The following is an 18,834-nucleotide window of genomic DNA, read 5'->3' on the forward strand; positions in this document are numbered from 1 at the left end:
ACTAGCGCGGGAAAGCAATCAGCTGATCGTTAGGGGGGAAGTTTAGCACATGAGTTAGTAGAGTTAAACATAGTTTTTGGCAGTTTTATTGAAACTTTTAACGATGGCTGCATGTTCACTCAGATATATGTGAGAATGAGTCGTCATCGACTGCATTATTAAGTGGAAAGTCGTTAATTAGTGAAGAAAACTTAGTGTGAGCGTGTATTTATGTGAAGCTATAGGTTAAGAAGATCGTTCTTCGGTGTTTTAATTTTGTAGTTTATTTGTGTAAAGTTATATTTATAGTGTTAAATTAATTGAGTTTCTGCATTCTGTGTTTTATTATTAACCACGAATTGTATATACTTGAATTAAGATGATCAGTGAGGGAAATCACCATGCCTTAGAGTTGCTGTGTGCCTGGCTGCAAAGCCAATTATAAACAAGGAGAGTACACTCCGGTATTTGTGTTTCCTTTTGATGAAGAACTAGTTTAGTTATGGAAGAAGGCTATTCTCAGGGAGAATTTAATAGTTAATCAAAACACAGTTGTGTGTATCAAGCACTTTCCTGAAAATCACATCCTGAGAGAAATAAGAGTGTCACGTCCAGATGGTGAGGTAAATTTTTTTATTATGTCATAAACATGGGTCCCATTAGGTAGGCCCACTGATCTCTATACATGGATCGCTGATGGCAGGTCTCCGCTGCAGGAGAAAGTACGCCAAGTTGAGCGCGCGGTTCGCCATGTTGGCGTACCCAACCTAGAGCTCTCCTTATGGGGAAGCAATGATAATATAGTCTATTTTAAGTCGCAATTAATGGCGCATTGGAATAATTAAAAATATAGAGACATGTTCACTCAAAGCATAAGGACATTGGGATCACTGACACGTCATTCCGAGGTCACTAAATCTCCGGGATAGCAATAAACATGAGTGTATAATAACGGCCGACAAATATTAACTTAGGTGCTGAATACATGCAATTAGCGATCGGTAACACAATACAAGTGAAAACCAGTTTCTGGAAACATTGCTGTAAATTGTATACATGTATGCCATGAAATTATGCATTCTTAAAATGATGTACCTATAAACGTAGCTCACTATACAGGCCTAGATTCGACATTCGTAATCGGTGCTTGATAATGAATTTCTGTTTCCTGTTTCCATGAAATAACGCGCATATTATCAAATTAAAATATCATTGAAGCAAATGTACACATTTATAAAACCAGCAAATATTCAAAACTTGTCAATATATCACATTACCTGAAGCTTAATTTACTATTACAGACCTCTTTAATTAAATTCAGCTAGCAAAGCGATATTGATAGTCATCATCAGATATAAGTAACACCAGTTAAGAGTCCCAAATACCACGAATTGTATAATGGGATAGCCCCAAACACCCACCACACTTTCCCTTCTCCCATCCATAATTATTACTGATGTAAATAAGGTCTAGAATTCCCCCAGACTTCATTTTCTAAGACTGTTATAAGGTCACGTCAATTATTTCATCGAAACCGTCAGTTTAATTACGAGAAATAAAAAAATATAAGTAAATTTTTACTTGCAGTTAATGTTCAGTAAAATTGAAAACAGTTGGCTGTACATCACTTCTAAAGTGTACAGTTTGTCCATTTCTATCAAAACAGTCTTCCTCTAAGTGACCAAGCAGAGAACAGCTGTTTTAGAAGGCTCCCAATTCTCCCGCCTGATACTCCTAATCGATGTAGATGTTCGCGTCTCGAGAAAGGAAACCTACAAAAATTAATTGCCATTTTGCTCCCGGAATATGCGAAATAAGATACAATAAACCTAAAACTCAAAACACTACCCTAGGAAGATTCTTATGTACAGTATAAAACTCCCCGATGAAATGATTTCTCCTTCTACTGATCGGTTCTGTTTGTACATCCATAAGCTGAACACTGCGGTATGTTAATGCCCCGTAGAATGTTTCTTCATTCATATTTCAGATGAACACATCATCATCTGTCGGCTTTTTCCCTCGGACACAGCGAGGGATCCCACCTCTACCACCTCAAGGGCAGTGTCCTGGAGCTTCAGACTCTTGATCGGGGATACAACTGGGGAGAATGACCAGTACCTCGCCCAGGTGGCCTCACCTGCTATGCTGAACAGGGGCTTTGTGAAGGGATGGGAAGATTGGAAGGGATAGGCAAGGAAGAGGGAAGGAAGCGGCCGTGGCCTTATGTTAGGTACCATCCCGGCATTCGCCTGGAGGAGAAGTGGGAAACCACGGAAAACCACTTCCAGGATGGCTGAGGTGGGAATCGAACCCACCTCTACCCCGTTCCAGCCCTCATACCACTTTTGAAATTTCGTGGCAGAGCCGGGAATCGAACCCGGGCCTCCGGGGGTGGCAGCTAATCACGCTAACCACTACACCACAGAGGCGGACTCAGATAAACACATACATATTTAAATTGAATCTTGTAATCCACAAGTATACTACAAGGCAACGAACCTAAATTCGTAAAATACACTACTATTTACTTTGCAATAACAAAGCACAGAACACTCGTGGAACTACAATCAAGAGGCCTGGCGTCACTGAACTAAGCATAAACAAAGCAAGCGCGCTCCTCGTGGTCTACTGCACCGTGCGCTCACTGCCATCTTACTGCGCCAGTCATCTTCTATTCGGCTTACTGCTACCCAAGCTACCAGCCATCCAGGTATAGAGATCAGTGGGTAGGCCCTGTATTTTTATGTAATCAGACCTATGGCTTATCTGAATTTGTATTTGAAAATGCAAGTCTTATTTATGAGTATCACCGAGCTCGATAGCTGCAGTCGCTTAAGTGCGGCCAGTATCCAGTAGTCGGGAGACAGTGGGTTCGAACCCCACTGTCGGCAGCCCTGAAGATGGTTTTCCGTGGTTCACCATTTTCACGCCAGGCAAATACTGGGGCTGTACCTTAATTAAGGCCACGGCCACTTCCTTCCCATTCCTAGACCTTTCCTGTTCTATCGTCGCCGTAAGACCTATCTGTGTCGGCGCGACGAGAAGCAAATAGCAACAAAAAAAAAGTATCAAACAGCAGTGTGATTTATGTAAATTTTATCTTCTGACAGATTCAGATCTTATATATGAATTATCTCCAGAAGTAAGATATCTGAATTTCCTAAATCGAGGGGGCTTAAAGTATCCATCAGACATGTCAATAGAACTTAGAATTGAGGTGTACAAAGTATTTTGTGTGTTAGTGTCAGATACATATAAGATGGTATTTCTAAATTCAGACAATCCTAAGTGTGTCACAAAATCCTTGGCTTTGGAGTCAATGCAGTTGGCAGATTCCCTAGTCATTTGTGACTGCGGGAAGAAATTGGAAGACCTGGCCGGACAGTGTATATATATTTGGGTGAATATGTTTTTAAATAATTTTTCCAAAATTCACACCGACTTGTGTATTCAACAAAGTGCTTCAAAGAGAGCAGACCTACTCCTTACTGGTGTAACTTCCTGTAAGAGGTCCAGGAAAGCTGAAGTGTTCATGAAGTGGAACCAGTGAGGTACAGAAATAATTTATATTTGTAATAAATAGTATGATAATTGGCTGCATGTTTTCTGTCAGTGTGTATGATGTGAATGTTCCAGTTGACCAGAAAATGGATAAAATCGCAAGAATATGTCTCAAAATGTTAGGCTGTACTCACGCAAACGAACGTATATACGCGAGAAATAGAACGTTACGGAGAAGAATATGCATTGTATGTCAGAATTAATAAATATTTGACGATAGGTTTTGGTTTTATAAGGTGTTAACAGTTCTTTAAGTAATTTAAACGAGTGTGTTGTTCAAGCGGAGCGTATGCGTATCGCCTTCAAGTTCCCCCCAAAGCGTGACGTCATCAGAGGTACAGTACGGCCTGGACATTACGAAGGCAGTGCATCTGACTAAGACTCTCCATCGAGCAAGACTCTCCATCCAATTAACTGACTGCTATGGGATACAAGCTCTTTTATAGATTCTAATTGTCACATGGTTTACGCCTACTTCATGGTTAAAACAGACCATGACCTTACTCAAACCAAGCTTCAAAATATTGCACGTTATGTGGCAATCGCATCAGGCGGGCTAAAAACTCCCTCCGAGCACCTCATGTTTCAAAATGAACGCAGTGACGTATGGTGCTAGATGTTTTACGTCGCACCGACACAGATAGGTCTTACGGCGACGATGGGACTGGAAAGGGCTAGGAGTGGGAAGGAAGCGGCCGTGGCCTTAATTAAGGTACAGCCCCAGCATTTGCCTGGTGTGAAAATGGGAAACCACGGAAAGCCATTTTCAGGGCTGCTGACAGTGGGGTTCGAACCTACTATCTCCCGATTACTGGATACTGGCCGCACTTAAGCGACTGCAGCTATCGAGCTCGGTGACGTATGGTGCAGAACCATAACTTGACACTAAATGTACCTGTATTACACCACCTCGTGCAACGTCTTAAACGTTGGTTCACATAATAAATTTATATCTTTCATTAAGCAGCAAATCTCATAATATTACACGTTCCTTTAATGCCAGCACACATACATATGTATGGTACATAATAAATGAAATGAAATGGAGCAAGCGATAATAAATAAATAGCGAAATCAGATTATAGAATTGAATTCAAAAATAATAATAGTTAATAATAATAACTGAGGAATGTTTGTAACGGGATTTGAACCGTTACATGAGTAAAACGACAGGGTGAGCCAAAAGTCAGGTGGTAGCAATGACATACGAAAGGCTGGTGTGTTGGATGTCCACATTCGTCACATATGATGTTTTGGGGGTGTGGGACAAATCCAAAGAAACCATATGACCCATTTCCCACAATGGTGTGACCAATCAAATCAGCACATTCCGAGAGATCGCTCCCTATCGGGGTGTAATGCATTAAACTCTGCAGCCATCATTCGCGAGCTCCAATTTCCACTCGTCATGATCTCCTCACGTTCTTAGCTCGTCAGCACCATTATTCAGTTGGTGATACCTGTAAAGATAAAACGGGCCATAATTAGGAAACGGTTCACGATAAGACAGACCAGTTTGTGGCATTGAACTCTTCAAGAAAATACAAGTGCAAATTGTGTGTCACATGCCTATCGTTCCATTTACAAAACTTGAGTCGAGTTAAAGATGGCGGATTCCAAGACGGCGGTCGGAGTGTCCTTACGTTTGTCCCACCTGCCAAACACCATATAATATGTAGCCAATGTGGACTTCCAAAACACCCGCCTTTCCAATGACAGTACTGTCTCCTGACTTGTGATTCACAGCAGGATCGGTGGGTCTGTTTACCGTGTTAGGAGGGCTAACACTATCTAAAACGAAAGATCAACGAATATGACTACATACTATTCCGGCATATAAACAGTTTATGTAATACCGTATAATATAACAATAATATAGCCTAATTCTCTTACACATAAATATCACTTTAAGTGACAAAATCTTCGCATCTATCGAATGATGAAGACATGCCGACTGTGCGCCCTGTTTTCCGTTTCGCAGAGGCAAGCATGAGGAGCATGAATTCAGCCAGGGCGCGCTTGCGCACTCTATGCACTCGGAAATAGTGTTGATTACTGAATGCATGACTCGAAGCAGTGTATCGATTAATTCAAGTGTCCGAGTGAATCGATTCACAGGAACGGCGAGCTCACGGCACACGATTCAGCTTACTTCCAGCGGAGAGTGCTGGGTGGCGCACTCACTGGACGTTGACGGGCAGCCGAGCTTCCGCTGCAGCGAGACAGTGAATCATGGCACATCGAAAGAATCGTGAACGAACTCGGCTCAGTGAGACGCAAGATACACACGACTCCTTATCGGCTCACTGGACACTGGCGGAGAGCCGAGCTTCCGCTGCAGCGAGACATACAGTGAGCCATGGGACACTGAAAGAATCGTGTGCTGTAATGGACTCTCGAGCTCAGCTCATTTGAAAATAATACCCATTTGCATTCACTGTCCTCTTCTTACAGGGAGGTTTAAATAATAGATGGATTTATTTGCAGTGTTAAAAAGGTAGTCAAAACGTAATTCTGAAGTAGCTAGTAAGTAGGTAGGCTATTAGGTTATACTATTTATTAGTTTAATGAATCTTAGTATTATAACTTAGGTGACATTTGACAATTAAACTCGACTCTAGCCTGCCCTATGACTTTGAGTCATGCTCATGACCACTCAAAAGTACCTGTTTTATATTGGGAAGAACGGCTCAGTATTCTCTCAGTTCATATGTCACATCGTTGCACAAGACTTCAATCATATGTGGACAGACGGAATAACTTAACCAACAGTATGTTGAATCAGAAAACTAGCGGGCTACTGTACATCTCGGGTAGCCTATACAAAATATGACGATTTAAAAAATCCTCAGCTGATAGAAAAATACATATTTTCAAAAATGACTGAGCGTGTTGCCGTGCGGTTAGTATCGCTTAGCTATGCGTTTGTATTCGGGGGATGGTGGGTTCGAATCCCACCGTCGGCAACCGTTAAGGTAGTTTCCCCATTTTTACACCAGGAAATGCTGGGACTGTACCTTAATTCAGGCCATGGCTGCTACCTTCCTAATCCTAACCTTTCCCACTCTGCGTTGCCGGAAGCCTTCGATGTTTTAGAGTGACTAGCATTTTTTTCTAAGAAAGGAGTTCATAGTATGAAGACCAGATGGCAGCTGCGAGCACTGAATGCTGTTGCTGCTGTCTTACCAGCACATACTACATAGATGCAGTAATCGGATCACTATATCACGGAATCAAATGAATCGATTCAGTAAAATGAATCGAATGTCCCATCACTACTCGGAAACACTGCACAGAGCTGACCACGCTGGCTAATATGCTCGCGTGTTTGTCCCAGTCGAGAGGCTAACTTAACAGTAATCGCTTGCAGTGTTCAGTGATGATTGTTAAGAGCGTGTCTTCTGCCCTTTTTTGTTGCTAAAGGAAGATTCAGTTATGATGGAAGACGAATGCTGCTGTGTTATTGATGATTACTAAAACACCCGAACTGTTGCTGCTAAGATATAAATCCTAAACAATGGGAGACCCACTTTCAGTATATCTGCTATGGTAACAGGAAGAGCAGGCAAAGTGCATCGTTTTAATGATTCCTGGTACACAAATGATATATGGCTGTGTGGCTGAAGGAATGTTTGGACAACAAAGTGAGTTTGTGATGTTAACAGTTATTATGTACGTTCGTATCTGTTGAAAATAAAACGCAAAGCCAGCAATACAAGGAACACGATTTCCTTCAGCCACACAGCCATGTATCATTTGTGAAACAGGAATAATTAAAACGAACTCTCTGAAAAGCTGTACGAAAAATCCGGGTTTCCATGATTCTCTTATAGACACTTTTGCTGCCAAAAATCGCCGGATAGAGCTGTGTTACAAGAAGTAATATATGCAGATGTACACGGACCACTGATCTGTGTAAATGCACGCTTCTATTTACGCTTTGTCCGGCTCCATGGCTAAATGGTTAGCATGCTGGCCTTTGGTCACAGGGGTCCCGGGTTCGATTCCCGGTAGGGTCTGGAATTTTAACCAGCATTGGTTAATTTCGCTAGCACCGGGGCTGGGTGTATATGTCGTCATCATCATTTCATCCTCATCACGACGCGAAGGTCGCCTACGGGCTTCAATCGAAAGACCTGCACCTGGCGAGCCGAACATGTCTTCGGACACTCCCGGCACTAAACGCCATACGCCATTTTTTAAATTTAAGCTTTAATATCCATGCATTGTTTTATCCATGTTTCTAGAACCTAGTATGCTAACACTTTGATAAGGGTCACGCGCCGCCACTGACTCAGAGCTGTAACGGGTGTTTACTGCACCTACCTTGAAACACCAGTTTACCAGAGGCGGTGCGTCGTTAAGGAATCAGAACGTTGTTTTATTACTCTAAAACGAGTTAAAACTTATCCAAGGAACTCAATGGGACAATAACGTTTAAGCGTATTAGTTGTGCTTGGTATTCATAAGGACGTCATTACAGAGATTCCCGATTTCAGCCGAAAAGTGATTGATTTGTTTGCATCGCAGAAGAATCGACGAGCTCAGTTCCTTTATAAACGAGGTAACTTAATTTATTTAATGTCCGGCTCCATGGCTAAATGGTTAGCGTGCTGGCCTTCGGTCACAGGGGTCCCGGGTTTGATTCCCGGCACGTTCGGGAATTTTAACCTTAATTGGTTAATTTCGCTGGCACTGGGGCTGGGTGTATGTGTCGTCTTCATCATCATTTCATCCTCATCACGACGCGCAGGTCACCTACGGGAGTCGAATCAAAAGACCTGCACCCGGCGAGCCGAACTTGCCATACGCCATTTCATTTCAATTCATTTAATGAGACCAAATTTATATCGCAGTACCACTGTCTTGAAGTAATTAATGATATGAGAAACTGAAAGTATGATTATATTACATGTTTCGTACGTTTATCCTGACACAGGGGCTAATTCACTCTCAGTCCTCACAGTGAGCTTTGGTAACTGTTTTGAAGGTTAGTGAACCTTTGAGGGAGTGAAAGTTTCAATGCATTTTAAAACTGAACTAGCTTTGACATGCCCGCAATAAAAAAAGAACAATATAGATGAAGCTGTAGCGGCGGGTGTTATGGCGATGTTATTGTAAACTTACTTATATTCTTCTAATCTCATGTAACATGTTCTTGTAACCATTTACAGAGTGAAGCTTTCGATACGTTCCAAATTTTAGTTTACAGCTCGCTTTTAGCAGTTGCGGAGTGGAGAGCGAAAGTTCTTGATAGTTTTTTGAACAGTGATTAGTATGTAGGTTTAAAATAGTGAATAGTACGTAGTGAAACTATTAATAACTTGTCTTTTATTATGAATAGGGTAGATACTCTTGTGAAATCTCAGTTCTCATCATTAAATTTCGAAGACAAAATAGGACCTAGAGATTTTAAGCTTCATCAGAGTTTCAAGAATCAAAAAAGAACATTTGCGTTATCTTGGTTTGACGTGGCTGACCGTGAGTGAAGAAATGAAGTCGCTTTTCTGTTTCGTGTGCTTGTTGTTTGGTGGGGAAACTATTATCTGCGCACTTTTTAACGATAGATTTACATCATAGTTCTGAATCGGTCGACCTCGGCAATCTTCGAGATTGGTACTGGCAATCTTTGAAACACAAACTATGAATCGCTTATGCATCGCTGTGCGACATCTGGCGTACACTTTACGTACTAGTACTGTTGATATTTACACAGCAAATCCAAACTATAGAATTCACTCTAGGAATAAGATTCGCATCGAGAAATGTTATATAATGTTATATAATGTGTGTGTGACACAGTTGTTGGCTTAAGATAACAAAGGTTTAGAAAATTCATATCGATCGATCATATTATCGATTCAATTCAGATTTCATTTCCATTCCGTTGGCAGTACTAACGGAACCGGGAGAGCTCCCTCCTTACTCCTCAAACCCATATACAAATTTATCGCTAGAAAGTGTGCAGATGATAGTTGGACTGTGACAGGCATAACTGATCGTAAGCATCTATCAGAAAGAGTTCAGAAACACGAAACTGCAGAGATACATATTGAAAACAACATAAAATATAATGTTTTCGGTTCTGTGAACATTTTGACTCAGTTAAATGAAGGCTACCTTGTTTCTAATCACCGTCACAACGTACTTGTAGATAAGAACAGATACATTTTAAACAGGATAATTATCTGTATTAACTCTTCGAGGTCATAACGAAGGTGGCAGTCCACACAATCGCGGTGTATTATTGGATTTGTTGTCGAAACTAGCGCCATTAGACAGCATTCGAAGCGATCACCTTCTCAGTTCTACAGAATTAAAAAAAAAAACCCTCGACCGGGAGAGTTGACCATGCGGTTAGGGGCGCGCAGCTGTGAGCTTGCATCCGGGAGATAGTGGGTTCGAATCCCACTGTCGGCAGCCCTGAAGATGGTTTTCCGTGGTTTCCCATTTTCACACCAGGCAGATGTTGGGGTTATACCTTAATTAAGGCCACGGCCGCTTCCTTCCAAGACCTAGGGCGTTACTATCCCATTGTCGCCATAAGACCTATCTGTGTCGGTGCAACGTAAAGCCACTAGCAAAAAAAAAAAAAAAAAAAAAAAAAAAAAAAACCTCGAAAACAATTCAGAATGAATTACTGAACTGTATGTTTTTGGTCTATAGAGAGATGATAGTACAGGAAATACAAAGAGCTAAATATATAGCCATTCACGCAGATGAAACTTCCGATAGATAATGCATGTCACAATTAGTTATAGGCTATTGTTGCGATATTTTGTTCGTAGTGGCCCAGTTGAGAGATTCATTTCCTTTTTTCGTATCAAACTGCAGATGGTTTAACGTCTGTTCTGAAACAACAATTAGAACCGTACAAATTAGAACTGAAGTTGATTCCTCAGTCCTGTGATAGTGCAACCGTGTTTAGCGGGGGGATGGGGTTCAGGTAAAGATAAGAGATACAATTCCTCATGCACATTTCATCCACTGTCACGCCCATCAGCTAAACTTGGCAATACAGAAAGCGTGCTCGACTGTGAAATAAGTGAAGTTTGTTTTTCATCAATATATCGGACTTTTGATAATTTTTTCTGTTTCTTCCAAGCACACTGGCAGTGCGATTCCTAAAACTGTAAAAACGCGCTGGGATTTTCATAGCAGAGTTGTTAATATTGCCTCGAACAGTAAGGATGCTGTTCTTGAGTGTTTTGACACCGTTCAAAACGACGAAGGTTGGGATGACGTTACAGTTAGAGAGGGAATAGGACTAGCTAAACTTCTGAATGATGATGTATTCCTATAATTTCTCTCATTTTTTAAATTCCGTTCTGATACACGTTCAGCATTTCGAAACTGCAATAAATGACATCAGAATAAATTTACCTGAGTTGGAACGAAATTCTGAACGTCCAACAAAACGTGCGCGGAAAGAAGTGAACTTAAGTGCCGATACTAAAGAAGCGTTTGGCATAATTGTGAATCAGATGAAACGCCGTTTCAAAGAAGCGCAGCATACAAAATAACCTCATGGCACTACAGCACTGAAGGGCCTTGGCCTTACCAAGCGACCGCTGCTCATCCCGAAGGCCTGCAGATTATGAGGTGTCGTGTGTTCAGCACGACGAATCCTCTCGGCCGTTATTCTTGGCTTTGTAGACCGGGGCCGTTAGCTCACCGTCAGATGGCTCCTCAATTCTAATCACGTAGGCTGAGTGGACCTCGAACCAGCACGCTACCCCTACACCACGGAGCCGGCGCAATACCTATGACACTTTTCTTTAATTGATCCACAGTTTTTCGTAGAACATAAAAGTTGCTTTTCCTAGGGTACTTGTAAGGTGGTGGTGATTATTGTTTTGAGAGGAAGTACAACTGGGCAACCATCCTCTATATAAAACTAATCAGAGAGAAAAAATGGAAGGGATCCGACACTTCGAAAAATGAAGATATCGGCCAAACGAAGACAAGGGCCACGAAGGGCGTGAAAATGAAAGACTCCATAGTCCTCGCAAACCTAATAGCGTCGGGGTCGGAAAAGAACAAGAGTTGACCAAGGGAGGTCGGATAGGATAGATAAAAGTGAGGAGCCTGGCACAAGTAAGTGGAAGCAATACCAGGACTCCGCTAAGGGCCCCGTGGTCGCCAACCCACGCTCCAAAGATCAGAGCCCTTGAGGCCCCTTTTAGTCGCGTCTTATGACAGGCAGGGGATACCGTGGGTGTTATTCTACCGCCCCCACCCACTGAGGGGGGTACTTGTAACCAGTGCAGTGAAATATTATCCCATGCTTATGAAAGATAAGTTAGAAAGTGAACTAACTATGCTTTATAGGAATGATACATTTGCGAGTGTAACGAGTGTACTTTCTCTTTGGACCCTAATGAAGGAAAACAATCTAGAAACAGCCTTATCAGAAGTAAACAAACTGGCAGAATTAGTACTTAAAAACAACCCCAGTTTCAACCGTGGAATCAGAATGTTGTTTCAGTACTGTAAAACGAGTTATAACTTATCTAGGGAACTCTATGGGACAAAAACGTTTAAACGCATTACCTGTGCTTAGTATTCATAAGGACATCATTGCAGAGATTCCGGAATTCAACCGAAAAGTGATTGATTTGTTTACATCGCGGAAAAATTGACGAGCACAGTTCCTTTATAAATGAGGTCACTTTTGAAGTATTTTGCTGTTAGCATGAATTAGAATCAAACATGCTTAACAGTACTGATACTGCCCATAAAAATGTAATGAAAACGTTTAATATGCGTGTATATATCACAGCAGAAGCAACATAAACTACATTAATAATAATAATAATAATAATAATAATAATAATAATAATACCCGCATTAGTCCAACCCGCCATTTGAGCCACGAGCCGCTACTACAATTTACCGTAGGCCTACTGGAGGGCACATTATTGGACGGCACTCGTGAAAGGAAGGCCATGAAGTCAACGAACAGCAGAATTTTAATAAATGAATGAATGCATTAATTAATGAATAAATGGATGAATTAATAAATGAAATTTCGTGTGATTAGCTGCCACCTCAGGAGGACCGGGTTCGATTCCCGGCTCTGCAATGAAATTTGAAAAGTGGTACGAGGGCTGGAACGGGGTCCACTCAGCCTCGGGAGGTCAACTGAGTAGAGGTGGGTTCGATTCCCACCTCAGCCCTCCAGGAAGTGGTTTTCCGTTGTTTTCCACTTCTCCGGAAAAATGCCGGGATGGTACCTAACTTAAGGCCACGGCCGCTTCCTTCCCTCTTCCTCGTCTATCCCTTCCAATCTTCCCATCCCTCCACAAGGTCCCTATTCAGCATAGAAGGTGAGGCTGCCTGGGAGAGGTACTGGTCATCTTCCCCAGTTGTATCCCCGACCCAGAGTCTGAAGCTCCAGGACACTGCCCTTGAGGCGGTAGAGGTGGGATCCCTCGCTGAGTCCGAGGGAAAAACAGATCCTGGAGGATAAATAGATAAAGAAGAAGAAGAATTAAAATGGGTTGCGTGCATGCTGAAGAAATAAGTGAATTCCGACGGGACGAGGTGGGATCAGAGGTAATCCGAAATGTCGAAAATTCGGGTAAGCCGGATACAAACCAATAAATTAATATAGGCAGCTAATTTATACAAACCTTTATTTTGAACCTAACAAGAATAAAATAAAACACTTATGACACATAAAGTCAATAAACTACGTACTGTACTCACTGCTATTTACTTAGATAGTGTGTACGTTTCTTTTGTTTCAGATTTGTGTGGTGTTTGAGAGCAGCACGATCGCATAGACGTTTCGCCAAAACCACTTCGGCTGGAGTTGTTTCCATCTGACCTTCTAGGTAAATCATTAGTTTTTCCAGTTAATTTCGTTTTCCAATTCACCATCATTTCCTTCTGTGTATCACAAGCAGCAATAATTTCGTCATCGATCATCATGCCGTAACCACCATCACTGTCATTCTGCAACCAGGCATTTACGTCACTATCGTCTACATCCAAACAACCAGGAATGTTTGCAAATATTTCAAGGAATTTGGGCGTGTCGACAAATTCAGAAACTTTAGCGGTAGAATCCCAAACAGCAGGCCATATTGTTTTTCAGGAAAGAACTTTAACTACCTTTTTCGGGTTCCGGAGACACCGAGGTGCCGGAAGTTTGTTCCGTAGCAGTTCTTTTACGTCCCATAAATCTACCGATATGAGGCGGACGGATTTGAGCACCTTCAAATACCACCGGACTGAGCCAGGTTCGAACTTGCCAAGTTGAGCTACTCAGCCCAGATAAGTTTATATGGTGTCGGCCTTATTTTATTACAAGGTCGATGTTATTATTGTGCCTTCTTAGTAAGCGGGATGGCTTTGATGCTTCGGCAACCGCCGCGCCAGTGCGAGCATTGCCGCGTTCGCAGAATGTTGAATGATAGCCACTTGTGCCCCTCGAAGAGTGATGTACTGTACGTGCTGCAGCCCAAGCACAGGGATGATATTACTGAAGGTGGACTGTTCATGATGCCGATAGATTTCCTTGCCCTGACAATGAGAAAGTAGAGGAGAGAGAACGATTATATAAATTAATAAGAGCGTATAAATGTACATAGAGAATTGTGCGTGGTTAGTTTCTGCTATAATCTAGCAGGGATCTCTTGTGATTCTTGCACCAGGAGAAGTGATATTTGTCACAGAACTGATCTCACAAACTACATAAACAGTCTTTGTTGGGTTCATGGTATTCATGGCGCCTGTAGAGTAGCAATTTTCTTCTATTTTCATCCGATTGTCTCGTCGGAGGGTCAGTAGTTTCCTCTCTCGACTGGTTGATGGCAGCATTAAGTGACATCTCAAGTCCTCAATGATGAAGGTTTCTCTTGCCCTGAGGGCGCGTGTTTTGCTATTCCGAGGGCTCTTCTTAGGAAGCGGGCTTTTAATTTTTCTATTGTCTCTAGATCTTTGAAAGTTAGGAATTCCCAGATACGTGATAACTGGTAGCCTACTATTTTAGGGTTGAACAGAGTCATAGCTGTATTCATAGAGAGTTTCGTTATATTCTTCAGATCGTACATGGCTCTTATTGCAGTAGTTCCTACTAATGTCTTGTCTTCGGCTGGAACCCAGCTCCCTTTTCGAAAACCCATATGAACCGTTTTTTCCTGGTTTATGACGAATTTATTTTTCTCAGCCCAAATGTTCAGTTTGTTTAATGTCAGCTTTGGTCTGCGAACCTAGGACCATGTCATCAGCGTACATTTAGAGTGACACCGATTTCAGATTTTCAATGGATTTTACTGCGTCGGGTGTGACAGTGTTGGTGATTGGGTCACCTTGAAGAGAACGAGTATGGACCTTTTTAAATACTCAAATAAAAATGCCATTTTTATTATATTTAGGACTAATATTTAAAAAGTGGTTAAACGTTAAAGGTGGGGTGTTCAAACTCGGTAACACTTCCTCCCGCCCCACCCCCCTCAAGCTCGGCGTAGGCCTACTCCACTGAGTGTACTCGCAATTCCTCTTCTCTGCTAGCCCAGCTCGCTTTACGCGCATTTTGGTGGCACAAAATTCTGACCGATCTCTTGCAAAGTTCCTCTATTTCCTTAGTAATTTAATTTCCTGGTCTTAAGTTACGTGCTTCACCTGACCTTACTCCACTACAGTCCGGCTCCATGGCTAAATGGTTAGCGTGCTGGCCTTTGGTCACCGGGGTCCATAATTGGTTAATTTCGTTGGCATGGTGACTTTCATCATCATCATCACGACACGCGGGTCGCCTACGGGCGATAAATCGAAAGACCTGCATCTGGCTAGCCGAACTTGTCCTCGGACACTCCCGGCACTAAAAGCCATACGCCCTTTCATTTCATTTCACTCCATTATCACTTTTGTTTTGAATTAGTGTGTGTGTGTGTGTGTGAAAATTAAAATTCAGAGCCTGTTTCCGGTCATTCGACCGAGTCAGGAATGGAATGAATCTAGCGGCGAGGATAGGAATTATGCCGGCTGCCGAAGCCTGAAGCATTCCTCTGGAGCAGTGATTATTGGAGTGTGTTGCTGGAATGAAAGATGACAGGGGAAACCGGAGTACCCGGAGAAAAACCTGTCCCGCGTCCGCTTTGTCCAGCACAAATCTCACATGGACTGACCGGGATTTGAACCATGGTACCCAGTGCTGAGAGACCGGCGCGCTGCCACCTGAGTCATGGGCGCTTCTCAGTGTGTGTGTGTAACGGGCCTAATACGTGTGCGGTATGTAACGCTCTCTTTTCCTTTAGTTTGCTCCACACAGGTTACTTCTTTCTAGGTGGCCATGACAGAACACGTGCATTCATGACCGGCGAAATTCTTAACTTCCATCTATACAAGGCGTTGAAAATCTATTGTCAAAAGAAGTGTTTCATTTATTTTCTTGTTTGGTATCTCTACAGGTTCATAAATGACATGAACTGTGCATTTTGAGCGATATACTTATAAGAGATCCTCAAGGTTATAGTAATGTAACAACACACACCCGTAAGTAGATAACTCAAGAGAATCTGATGTTTTATGCTGAAATCTAGAAGTATGAAATTGTCTCTTTCGATAACTACCTGGTAAAACTCTCTCACGGTGGGTGTCACTGACATCCCGACCACTGCCTTCCCATATCGATCGACAGTGTTGTTTAACTGTATACACTCACTTCTAACCTCTTTTGTCTAGTGAATGGTGATAAAACACATACACACAGTCTAATCCCACGTACTGAGATGGGGCCAATTATTTTGCATTTCACATGAATTCGCTGTCTTAATTTTGATGACTGTGTTACTCACAATCAGTATTCATAACGATACGAATATGGCACCCACCGTTTGACAGTTGTACCAATGTTCTTCTTAACGGACCTTAGTATACTGTGTTAAAATTCAAAACATATTTGAGCTGACATTCGTTTCATAAACTTCGTACAATGATAGCACTAACGTGTCCTTCAAGTATTAAAATGTGTGAAACATTGATCACGTGGTTCCTAGTTTGTAAAATAAATACAAACAGATTTAGATATATTTTTCTAGCGTTAGAAATTGGCCTATTTTATCAATTCTTTTATGCCCGTATTGAAACACAACGAAGAAAGGCTTCATTCTGAACCGATGAATGTGCGAAGAAGTCTTCTCTTTTAGAACAGTCCTTTAATATCTTTGTGAGATTAATCATTTAAGTGGTTTAACCTACACGTCTTGTTCGAATGTTGGCGACTGGATACAGTGTGTTCACTGGGCTTGATGCTGGCGGTCGTTGTATTATGCTTTGGGCAAGTACGCAAGTGATTCAGTAGCCTACTGACTTTGTTTGTACAAGGATGTTAGTTCCATTTAGCACATGTGGGCTTGAGAACGAAAATATTAACAGAACTCGTAGACTAAGAAATAATTTATGGCAGATTTCAGACTTAAGGGTAGACTGCTTCAGGGGTTTCGTAACTTTAATTCGCGCAATGGTGGGGTATTTATAATATTATGTATAATATGTATGTACAGATTTGCCATAGCAAACGTTATAAATACGATCAAACTAAACTAACTTCTTACGCATTTTTACAAAATTTAATACTATAATTCTGTTGAAAACAATATGTTTGTTTTTATAAATCTGTTAATGTCTTCATGCTTGCTTATCATTTCACCCCTTAACCAAGCGTTCAGTGTCTGTCTGTCATATAAACTAAGACCGGACGCAGGGTGTTTGTACTCTGCGCTACGGCAGCTGCCTCAGCCGAACTAATGTCGCGCGCGGCCGCCTTGCTTCGAGTGTGTATAAAATCTTATATGAAATCTTATCTTATAAAAGATGCTGGAAGTGTCGTCCTTCCTGGGTTATACAGGCATTGTATCTGGTAACCAAATTCTGGCTGACGGGAGTGAGTTCTGCCACTGTAATGTTTCTGATTTCATTCGTAACGTTTTCTTTCAGTTCCTCCAATGTAAGAGGATTTGTTCGATACACTTTTTCTTTCAGTTTACCCCACAAACTAAAATCACACACTGTTAGATCTGGAGATCGAGGGAGAAATATACAAGCACTAATCACTCTGTCTGCAAACACTTCCGGGATTGTAAGAAGGGAACTTCTCCTATATGAGCAGGAGCTGAATCTTGTTGGAATCACCCACGTGATTTTTCTTCTGCTGATAACTGATGGATGAACGGCGTCAAAACGTCATCTTGACACCTCTCTGCATTTACTGTCGTCTCGAAAAAATTAGGACCAGTTATTCGTCTTGCACTAACAGCACACCAAACACTACTCACAATGAGGGACTTCATAAGCACCATTAGGATTTTCTGCACACCAATAGCGAGCGTTATGACTGTTGACAGGACCATTAAGATGAAACCAGAACTTTTACATACGAAAATACGGTGTTGTCCGCCTCTGTGGTGTAGTGGTTAGCGTGATTAGCTGCCACCCCCGGAGGCCCGGGTTCGATTCCCGGCTCTGCCACGAAATTTGAAAAGTGGTACGAGGGCTGGAACGGGGTCCACTCAGCCTCAGGAGGTCAACTGAGTAGAGGTGGGTTCGATTCCCACCTCAGCCATCCTATAAGTGGTTTTGCGTGGTTTCCCCACTTCTCCTCCAGGCGAATGCCTGGATCGTACCTAACTTAAGGCCACGGCCGCTTCCTTCCCTCTTCCTTGCCTATCCCTTCCAATCTTCCCATCCCTCCACAAGGCCCCTGTTCAGCATAGCAGGTGAGGCCGCCTGGGCGAGGTATTGGTCATACTCCCCAGTTGTATCCCCGACCAAGAGTCTGAAGCTCCAGGACACTGCCCTTGTGGCGGTAGAGGTGGGATCCCTTGCTATGTCCGAGGGAAAAACCGAACCTGGAGGGTAAACAGATGATCGGTGTTGCAATGATAACTGTCTCACCATGTTAGCAGCTGGGATTCAGACTGGGGACTGATGTTTGCCATGTCGAGCACGTGCAAGGCTGCTTGCAAGTTAAATAACTATGCGCACGCCTCCCATACTGCAGCTTACGGATCGGAGAGTAAAAACGCCGCTTCGACGGTCTTAGTTTATATGAGGGACCCTGTATTCTGCGCACATTTTCATCGGAACGCAGTTTTATAACTGAAAAGTCCGATTAAGTGGTTTACATGCTGGCATTTAGTACAAGGTGTCCCGGGTTCGATTACCTCAGTCGGAGATTTTAACTTTCGTTGGTTAATTCCAATGGTTCCGAGGCAGGGTGTGCGTGTCTGTATGTGTGCCGTCTTCAGTCTCACAGACGTGCAGGTAGTCCATGAGGCGTCA

The 18,834-nt window shown here is 42.3% G+C and overlaps 1 protein-coding gene across 2 annotated transcripts in view; it reads left to right on the top strand.

The window, feature by feature from the left end:
• LOC136877243 (facilitated trehalose transporter Tret1-2 homolog) overlaps nt 1-18,834 on the top strand; it is an 89,234-nt gene that overhangs the window by 9,657 nt on the left and 60,743 nt on the right. The window contains exons 1-2 of one of the 2 annotated variants that reach the window (XM_068228568.1): nt 7,900-8,107; nt 13,296-13,382. The gene's annotated coding sequence lies outside the window, so the exon portion shown is untranslated. Of the gene's footprint in view, nt 1-7,899; nt 8,108-13,295; nt 13,383-18,834 lie in introns of those variants that run through there. The other variant, XM_067151104.2, reaches the window with a different exon arrangement.

Source organism: Anabrus simplex, chromosome 7 (assembly GCF_040414725.1).
Source record: "Anabrus simplex isolate iqAnaSimp1 chromosome 7, ASM4041472v1, whole genome shotgun sequence".
Classification (NCBI taxonomy): domain Eukaryota; kingdom Metazoa; phylum Arthropoda; class Insecta; order Orthoptera; family Tettigoniidae; genus Anabrus; species Anabrus simplex.